Genomic DNA, 10,578 nt, shown 5'->3' with positions numbered 1-10,578 from the left:
CCGTAAATTGATCTGCTGAAGCCACTTATCTGAGGACACACCAAAATAGATTCTGAGACAGAGAAAGAGAAGAATCAGCTCCTCAAATGACTAACATTTTGGTAAATTCTTAGCATTTATCGTACCGCAACCTGATCTGGGTTTTAGAAATAGCGGTAGAGTGATTTTTCACGATGATAATGTGCAATTTGATTTTTTTTCCCTTAAAAACAATTCCAGGGGCGCCTGGGTGGCGCAGTCGGTTGAGCGTCCGACTTCAGCCAGGTCACGATCTCGCGGTCCGTGAGTTCGAGCCCCCGTGTCGGGCTCTGGGCTGATGGCTCAGAGCCTGGAGCCTGTTTCCGATTCTGTGTCTCCCTCTCTCTCTGCCCCTCCCCCGTTCACGCTCTGTCTCTCTCTGTCCCAAAAATAAATAAACGTCGAAAAAAAAAATTTTTTTTAAAAACAATTCCAGTATACGAAAGTGTGTAAAAGGGCGGAGAAGAAGTTCCAGCCAGTGGGAAAATGTCAACGAAAATACATACACGTTGTCCCCTTGTTATCTCTCTGATTCACTTGGCAATGTTTCCATTTTCCTTGGTTTGGCCAGGGGCTCCCTCCCACCTGCACTCCCCTGCACACAATCTGCACTGAATGGGGAGGGAGTGGTTTAGGATTATGTTTGCAAAGAGTTCCTAAAAGATAAACAAACAAACAAACAAACAAACAAACAAACAAACAAAAAAACCAGTACTCTTTCCGAAGCTCTTATAATCGAACCATGAAAGACATTTTTGCAGTTGCAAGATCTTAAGGGTTCGGATAACCCCTAGAAGCAAACGGGGGAGGGTGGGAGAGGGGTGAATCTTGCTCTATGTTTTTCTTGAAATGCCAGCATCAGAGAACCAGCTGCAGACAGTTCCCTCCCCTTCCACCTGGTGAAATGAAAGCGGAACGAGTCTGACTGGCTTTGACAAGATGGAGGTGACGTTTTAGGAAAAACGAACTCTCCTAAGGAGGGGCGAGCACGTCCTGGGACTCCGGGTGGACCCTCCCTGGTGCCTGGAGCCCAAGGGCTGATTCCCGGGTGCTCAGACCATAAACGGCCTTCAAGGCACTTCAAAAATCTGCATTTTGTGGGTGTTGGCAAAACCACCCTGGCTTCCTCCTCCGCCATCTGTTCTTTGTGTGTGAGTCTCCCTTTGAACATTTGCCTTGGCTCGTAAATACCTCCATTTATTTCACTCTGGGCTTCGAGTTGCTGCTATTTTGCCAAATGCACTTGTGGTGGCTCTGTTCCCAAAAAAGTCCGCGCTTTTGTTACCTGGACTCAGCTTTCCTTGGTAAAAGCCCGGTGCAGGTTTTAGGGAACTTAGGGGCGCCCCTGGGACCCGCCAGCCTGTCCCGCTGATGGCCATGGCGAGGACAGGAGCCACCTTTCCCAGCCCCTTTTACGACGCGCTCCAGACTGTCACTTTAGAGCCCACGTGCAGATCCCTGCAGGCCCACTTAGGAGACGTGCCCTCAAATCCAACGTCCCCTCGTCCCCTCAGGACTCTCCAGACCCAGGCCGGTGTCCCGGCCCCGCTCCGTCACTCGTGGGCACACGACACTCGTATCCGAGAGAACGCTTTGCTTCAGGGGGCAGAAACGCTGGGGTCTCGCTGTGGGCACGATGGACCGGGTCCCTGTTTTACGGATTTTCTCGCAGAGGCTTCCTAATACCTCAGGAGGACTAAAGAGGACTTTGCGACCTCTGCGACTTGCAAAAACCTTCACGATGTAAGGACGGAAACAGAATTGGTGAAGCATCCCGTGGCTGTGAGATAAATCTAAAGATCCTGCCATGATGTAACAAAAGGCAGTCTCGCCCTGTGTGGGTCTGATGACGTTCTGGGAACTGTCCCTCTGTCTGAGTTCTCAGCTCCCTGTTTCCAGGCCTTTCCGTAGGTTTATCCCAGCAGCTGTCCGCTCCTTGCTCTTTCTGCCCTGGCCACCCCAGGGCCTTTGCACACGCAGGTCCCTATTCCAGGAAGGCCCTCCCCGCAGAGATCCCCATCGCTAACCCCTCACTTCCTTCTTTAATCAAAAGGCTCACCCCGAGGACCCTAGTGGAGCTCCCACACGGCCTCCACGCCCTGCCCTATGTCTAATCACCGTGGCCCGCTTTGGTTTTCTTCCTGGGCGCTCGTCACCAGCCAGTGTCATGAGTACTTTATTATCCTCGTTAGTGCTTTGCTCTCCCGTCTACTCCAGAGCATCATTCTCACTCTGTACGGTGTTTTCTGTGTCTAAAATAAAGGGGGGGGGGGAGGGCCTGTCATTCAACAAACACTTGATGGGTTCGCGAAAAGGTTAGATTTTCCTTTTTTTTTTTTTAATCTTTTTTAACGTTTATTTATCATTGAGAGACAGAGAGAGACAGAGCATGAGCAGCGGAGGGGCAGAGAGAGAGAGGGAGACCCAGAATCCGAAGCAGGCTCCAGGCTCTGAGCTGTCGGCACAGAGCCCGACGCGGGGCTCGAACCCGCAAACCGTGAGATCATGACCCGAGCCGAAGCCGGACGCTTAACCTCCTGAGCCACCCAGGCCCCCCAAAAGTTTAGATTTTCTAGGAAATGTTGTTTTCCTCTGAAGCGCTTTCATTTGATTTCGTTACACGGTTTCTGAGCCACTGGCACAAGGCAGACGGAGCGTGTTTAACCTGGAGATAAGGTCAGACCTGGCGTTGGAGGGTCTGCCATCTGGCGGCCGCTCCCCCCCCACCGGGCCGCAGGGCCTCTGATCCCCTCGCCCCGGCGGCCCACCGTTCGTTCCCTCCTCCCGGGCCTGCTCGAAGTTTCCTGGGCCAGGCTCGTGCCTCCCCTGCCCTGCAGGCCTTCCCGGACCGGCCGCTGCTCCTGGCTCTTCCCCGAGGTGTGCGTGGGCAGCTCGGTCCTGGCAGGGACCCCACGCTCCTCGGTGGGACCGCTGTGCCCTCTGCTTCGGCACCCCCCCCCCCCGGGCTGGCCCCCCGAGCAGCGCTGTGCATACTGCGGGCTCGGCCCAGGCTGCGGGGAGCCCCGTGCTCCCCACGGCACATCTCGTCCGGTTCGTTGACCTCCTCCTCCGCCCCGTTTTCCCTCTTCCTCTCACACCCGCGCCTTCCATGGGCAGCCCCTGTCATCAGCCTCTGGGTTCACAGCTCGGTAGGGACACAGGTGCCTTCAGACAGAGTCGCGATGATCATTCGGTTAGAAATGGGGTTCCCGAGGCCATGGCCACTGGTCCCCTCCTGCACGCTGGATCCGTCGGCTCCAAGGGGCGGAAAACTTCCTCCCCCGGCATCAGCCTCCCTGGCAGTCATTCCCACGTGTTTACTGAGCTGGGGACAGGGTGCCTGTGCCCCGTGCCGCATGTAGGTCTGTGAGGAAGGCTCAAACACACCTGCTGAGCGATCCTCCTTTCTTAAAACAATTTTCTTTTGGCTCAAAGTTCCATTTCAGGGAGCACCTGGGTGGCTCAGTCGGCTGAGCGTCTGACTCTTGATTTGGGCTCAGGTCATGATCCCAAGGTCATGGGATCGAGCCCCGAGTTAGACTTCACACTGAGCGTGGAGCCTGCCTGAGCTCCTCTCTCTGCCTCTGCTTCTCGCCCCCACTCGTGTTCTCTCTCCCTCAAAAAATAAATAAATGCAGCCGTACGGACATAAAGATAACAGGTCTGGGGATATCTCACGGGGGGTGAAGTTGTTACGAGTACTGATGACATTGTCTTGGCCTTCTGTGGGGACCACAGGTTCATTGCCTCCTGTCCCAGAGAGGCTGTCGGCTCACCAGATGCCCCGCCCTCCCCCGGGAATGGTCGCGATACGGATTCTACTCCGTCGGAATGCACGGACAGGTGGGAAAAATATACTTTGAAAGGTTACTTACTATCTACATGTAGGGTATTCTCAATTATGCCTCGAAGCACTTCACTTTTTTATCTTTATCGGAAAATGTTTTGAGCTGCGACACCCCATGCTGCCGACTTATTCTGCGTCACCCACACGTGGGCTGTGATGCCACCTGTCGGTCGGCAACCTTGGCTGAGTCCCTCGCGTTTATCATGTGTCAGCTTTTTTTTTTCTAAGCTTTTATTGTGATTCCAGTTGGTTGACACACGGTGTTATGTCAGCATCAGGTGTGCAAGATCGCGATCTGGTGACCGTCACTGTGTTCTCCAGGGTGAAGAGTCTGTTTCTTGGTTTGTCTCTCTTCTCTCGTTTTCTTCCCCCCTCTTGTTTTTCCGTTTGTTTTGTTTCTTAAATTCCACACACGAGTGAAGTCATAGGGTATTTGTCTTTCTCTAACTGAGCTTATTTCAATCAGCATAACACTCTAGCTCCACCCATGTCATTGGAAATGGCAAGATTTCGTTCTTTTTTGTGGCTGGGTAATATTCCAGTGTGTGTGTGTGAGTGTGTGTGTGTGTGTGTATACACCACATCTCTACCCACTCATCCGTCGACGGACACCAGGGCTGCGTCCACAATTTGGCTGTTGTAAACACTGTTGCCATGAGCCTCAGGATGCGTGTGTTCCTGTAAATTAGTTCTTCGATCCTTTGGGTAAATACCTAGGAATGCACTTCCTGGCTCGGAGGGGAGCTCTCCTTTTAGCTTTTTGAGGAAGCTCCACACTGTTTGGCACCGTGGCTGAACCGCTTTGCGGTCCCACGGGCAGTGCCTGAGGGGTCCTTCTCCCCCACGTCCTGGCCAACACCTGTCGTTGTGGTTTCAGCCATGGTGACAGGTGTGAGGTGTGCGCGTCAGCTTTCTTATCTGCAAGATGGGAGCCCTGACTCTTACCTCCTAAGGTTACTGAAGAATTCAACGAAACGAGTTACACAAAGTAGCTCATACAAACTTACCCCTCATTAAATACACTTTCTTCTTTTCTTATTTCTCCAGCTGAGGTCAAGTTAAAAAATGATAGCCATTCTGGGGCGCCTGGGTGGCTCAGTCGGTTGAGCGTCCGACTTCGGCTCAGGTCACGATCTCGCGGTCTATGAGTTCGAGTCCCGCGTCGGGCTCTGTGCTGACGGCTCGGAGCCTGGAGCCTGTTTCAGATTCTGTGTCTCCCTCTCTCTGACCCTCCCCTGTTCATGCTCTCTTTCTGTCTCAAAAATAAATAAACGTTAAAACAAATTTAAAAAAATAGCCATGTAAATGAAAAATGTCGGTAGAAATATGAAGAACTGAAAATAATGGGGAGACAACTTATGCTATCCGGCATCTCTGCTTATAAGTTTGTCCTAATTTAGAATAAACTCAGTAGTCAGGTAATGCCACAGCTAGTTTCTCTGTTTTATAAACTTAAGAAATGGTTTCGTATCAGGACAATCCAGTGCACAGTTTTATTCTTTTATATGAGCAGGGGTGGGAAGGTTTGGTTGCCTCCTCCCGGGGCAGTGTGAGGTCCTCCCTGCACTGCCAGGCGCTCCTCCCCACCTTGTGAGGTCCTCCTTGCACTGGCAGGTGGTCCTCAATGGGGGCAGGTGGTCCTCAATGGGGGCGATGTGAGGTCCTCCCTGCACTGCCAGGGCCTCCTCCCCACCTTGTGAGATCCTCCCTGCACTGGCAGGTGCTCCTCCCCGGGGGTGGTGTGAGGTCCTCCCTGCACTGCCAGGCGCTCCTCCAGAGGCAGGTGGCTGCTTGATGTCAGATGCAGACGACGTCATTCTCTGTTAAGTGGTTTTGTTTACTAGGGAAAGTTACATTCCTGCTTCTCAACAAGAGGATTCGATATGAATCCCAAAGTTCTTGGAACGTTTAGGGGAGTCTGTCTGCCTCGTCTGTCCTCGCATTTACTCCAATAATCTTCCCTAATTACTTGTGTCTGTTTGTATCTCCCCAAAACTTTGCAATTCGGCACAGTCCCCCGGGCCACCAAGATGTGTCTTGTCACATTCTACGCAAAGCGATTGAAAAATAGACTTTGGGACAATACGTGGCTGCAGCTGACGGAGCGGCTTGCCATCGTGCAGATTTAGAGGAAACCTCTTGTTGTCCCTAGTTGATGGGGTGGGATGGGAGTTTTGCATGCAGTTGCCTAACTGTGGCAGGCAGCGTGTACTTAATCAGACCCCACTCGTCCTGCAGGTAAGTTGTAACAAGTAAGTCAGTGCCTGTCCCTGTGGGGTCCAGCTGGCTGCAGAGTGTGACTCCAGGTCTGGCCAGTACAAATGGCATTAATGGCCTCGAACGGGCATATGCCAAATGGAGTCATCGGTTTTAGGAACTAGCCATATCCTCCACTTAGATCAAGGATTCAGCTTTTATTTTGCCTGGTTCCAGAAAAACACGTCTTGTTATGTTTCTACTGAGCAAGCAAATAATCACTAAGAGGAGGACAGTGCAGAACAAATTTCCTTCTCATCTGATTTGCTTTCTTTTTAGATGCTCTGCATATGAATAGATAAATCTAGGCTGATCGGTTTCGCCTTAATTTCTCAAAATGCTTCAATTTCCCTTCATTACCAAATAGACTTAAAACTAATATAAAATAGCAAAAATAATGTAAAAGTTCTGAAAATTCCAACCTCGGCCTACGAGTAGTTTACCGCATCCACCTGAGGACAGCGTGTAACTTCACCTGCAGAAACGGAAACGGCTTCCTTGTTCTTCTTTTTTATTTTTTTTTTTTATTTATTATTTTTTATTTATTTTTTCAACATTTATTTAGTTTTTTGGGACAGAGAGAGACAGAGCATGAACGGGGGAGGGGCAGAGAGAGAGGGAGGCACAGAATCGGAAACAGGCTCCAGGCTCTGAGCCATCAGCCCAGAGCCCGACGCGGGGCTCGAACTCACGGACCGCGAGATCGTGACCTGGCTGAAGTCGGACGCTTAACCGACTGCGCCACCCAGGCGCCCCTTCCTTGTTCTTCTTAAACCATGGAAGGTAGCCGGGCATAATTTGGTAATTAAAGACTTCTCTTCAATTACTCCTGAAAAGTAGTTGTATCCCAGGTGACACAGTCTGGGTGGTTTCGATGCGGTTAGGAACCATGGTTCTTAAAAATGCATGTTGGCGTGCACACTCATACACACGGGCACATAGTTTGACCACGTAAAGTGTCTGGGTTAGAAGAGGCAGCAGACGGAGTGGGCCCGAAAGACCTTTCAGAAAGCCACAGTGTTCGGATGCCCTTGAATGTGTAACGTACTGATTTCCTTGTGAGGAATAATGTTGTGCCCTCAGTGCTAACTCAGGAATTCAGAAATAACGTTAAGATTAATCTTAATTAAACATAGAGCCCTCCAATATCTGAGACCCTGACAACTCTAAGAGCAGGAAGGAAATGTGGAGTCAGTATGGCTTTTTTTCTAGCTGTACTCAGATCCAGGCAAACATTTTCTGGAAAGGACTAGGTGCCAGTCGTCTTGACGGCCATATTTGGTTCAGTCGCTGTCGTTTTGCTTGCTTTCTTTCTTTCTTTCTTTCCTTTCTTCCTTCCTTCCTTCCTTTCTCTCTCTCTTTCTCCCTCCCTCTCTCTTTCTCCCTCCCTCTTTTTTCTTTCTTTTTCTCTTTCTTTTTCTCTTTCTTTCTTTCTCTCTTTTCTTTCTCCCTTTTCTTTCTTATTTTCCTTCTTTCTTTCTCTTTCTTTCTTTCCTTCTCCCTCCCTTCTTCCTTCTTTCCTTTCTTCCCTTCCTCCCTTTTCTTTCTTTCTTTCTTCCTTCCTTTCTTCCTCTCTCTTTCTCCCTCCCTCTTTTTTCTTTTTTCTCTTTCTTTTCTTTCTTTCTTTCTTTCTTTCTTTCTCTTTCTTTCTCCCTCCCTTCTTCCTTCTTTCCTTTCTTCCCTCAGTCTTTCCCTTTTCTTTCTTTCTTTCTTTCTTTCTTTCTTTCTTTCTTTCTTTCTTGTTGTTTTTAAATAACCATTTGAAAATGTAAAAACCACACTCTGGGCTCACAAGCTAGAGTTTGCAGACCTCTGATCTAGGAGGTTAACTCGGTGGTTCTCCTTTCTGGACTCGGATGATAGAAAAATGAATGGAAATACGCCATTCATCTTTTGGGAGCTAAAAGTACCAAAGCCCATCTTCTTTATGACCTTGCGTGCTTCTTTATGACCTTGCGTGCCTTATTGTGTTTAATCCTCATATGCCAAGATCCTCGCCCAATGCCTGAGATATGGCAGGTTCTCAGAAAATGTTTGCTACAGAATAGCATTCCTTATTTTCGTCTGATGCTACAGGATCGAAAGGACGGCTTCATTTCCGAAAGATGGTTATTTTACCACCGGCCTTAACAGTGGTGTTTCCAGGGCCACCCCTCCCCCCACCCAGCAGTTCTCTCTGGAAGTTAAAGTATGGAGCCCAACAGATGGGACTGATCTAAACTGCAGCCTTGACGAGCAGCATTATGTATGATGCAAACACAATATTAAAGAGTAAGAATAATTTAAGAGTGCAAGATAAATTCCTGGCTGCCTATTTTAAAAATGCGTGTAAACCCAGTTTATGTTTATTTTGGGGGTATCCCGATTATAAAGTAATGTCTTATAACATCGTACGTCAACTATATTTCAATAAAAATTCACATAATGTCCTTGAGGACAAAACCAGGACTTTAACATTTTCTTTCTTTCCTTCGTTCCCACCTACCCCCTGCCCCCACCCCCTGCAAAGTGGTAAAGTGATCACTAGTGAACACACAGGGGCTTAATAAATACCACAGACCACTGTATTTGCTTTGCGAACCGTCTCTAGGATGGGTCCTCCCCTCTTCTATGCTTCCTTTCCCGTGGCAAAATGCCGCGCCCACTTTTTCCATTCCTTTAAAGAAGTGTGCTCATCTTTCAATCTGCCAAGTAAAAACAATATAAACAATTTATCTTTCGATCCATTTTCCGGGTTTTTCCCCTCCCCATCTGGTTCAAAACACGGGATCAAAACCATAAGGTGTGATGAGCTAGTGGTTTGCAAAGTTTTGTTACGATCGACTAACACACCGTCTGTAATTATCGATTTCTTCTATCAGTAAAAGAAAAGGGCAAAACGCAGTCCATTTTTCTTATTCAGTGCCAATCGGCAACTGACGTCTTGGAGAACGCGTGTGATGTTTATTTCTGTCTCCCAGCCTGGGGAAGCGACAGAACTCGATCTTGCAGATTTTAAAGCACTCCGCCATGGGACTTGACGTGGTTTGACCTCTTTTTTTCCCTTGGGTTGTCACATGTTGGGGTTGACGGGGCTTCTGTCTGCTTCCCCCGTCCCGGTGGCCTGAGTTCCAATGGACTTGTGCGCGGGACCCAAGTCTCTGTGGGAGGTTCTGAGACCCGCTTCCCCGCAGCCCCGCCCGGTGCTGAGGGCAGCAATTTTGGGGATCGTTTTTTGGGGGGAGCTGACCCGCTCACCCTCCCAAACAGACAGAGCTCCCATCTCCCTCCAGCCCCAGCTCGGCCGGCCGGGGTGTCAGGGAAATCATTAAGGGGGCATCCTGGCCTCTCCCGCCCACACCTGCGGGTCCTGGTCCCCTGCTGTAGTTTTATGGGCCGTGAGGAGGCAGGTTTGACGCCACGGGGCACAGGCCCTGCCAGCGGCTGCAGACGAGTCAGCTCCCCAGACAGTAAAATGTAAAGCGGGGGGAGGGAGAGATAACCTTTGAAGTTCACAAAAAAGCCTGACTTTGACCACTTCCTTCTTCCTTTTTCAATTGGGGTCCCAGGTATGGTGACAGGAGCCATCCGCTAACTTTACGAGGACAGACCCACTTGCTCCCAACACTTTAGGGCCACGGGATTCCCAGCATGTGAGTCCTCGGTGGCCTCCTTCGACCCGGCCCGTCTGCAGCGAGCAGGGGAGGAGGGCGTTTGAAGCCAAGCGGCGTGTGGGCGCCCAGAGGTGACGCAGACGTGTATCTGGAAATGCGTGCTCACGTATATGCAGAGAGTATCTGGATTCAAGTTTAAGGTTAAAGGCGCAAACCCTCCCCGGGCGCCCCCCCCCCCCCCCCCCACCGCCGGCCGCCTTCCCCATGGGCTGACGCCGCTTGGGGGCTTCTCAGTTTCCTCCTGAGAGGAGGTGACGGGAATCTGGGCCCCTGTATTTTCCCCTGATTTTCATCTCAATTTTGTTCTATTTTTTAAAAATTTTTTAACGTTTATTTATTTTTGAGAGAGAGAGAGAGAGAGCGCGCACACGCGCAAGTGGGGGAGGGGCAGAGGGAGAGGGAGGCACAGACTCCTAGGCAGGCCCCAGACCCCACGGTGGGCTGGGTGTCGTCCCCCACGTGCTGGGTGTCCCCTGGCCGTCAGACACCAGCAAACTAACTAATAGTCCCGGGGGTCGACAGGACAAAGCTGTGCGGAGGGTGGAGGGGGTCCAAGAGGGACGGTTTCTGAGTCCGGTGGGCGGGGGGGGGGGCACACGGAGGCTCGTCCTTTGATGGGCACCTAGAAGCTTTGCACACGAATCATCACAAAAGAGCACAGAGTGGGACTGCTGAGTTGAGTGTGACGTCTTCACGGTCACGGTGACCTAAGCTGTCTTCTCGTGCACACCGTGCAAGCACCTGTCTTCACACTGTCCAGCACTGAGGGGTCCATAAAACCCGTTTCTACCCACATTATAAATA

This window comes from Leopardus geoffroyi, chromosome B2 (assembly GCF_018350155.1).
Source record: "Leopardus geoffroyi isolate Oge1 chromosome B2, O.geoffroyi_Oge1_pat1.0, whole genome shotgun sequence".
Taxonomy (NCBI): Eukaryota; Metazoa; Chordata; class Mammalia; order Carnivora; family Felidae; genus Leopardus; species Leopardus geoffroyi.
This window is presented reverse-complemented; position numbering follows the sequence as displayed.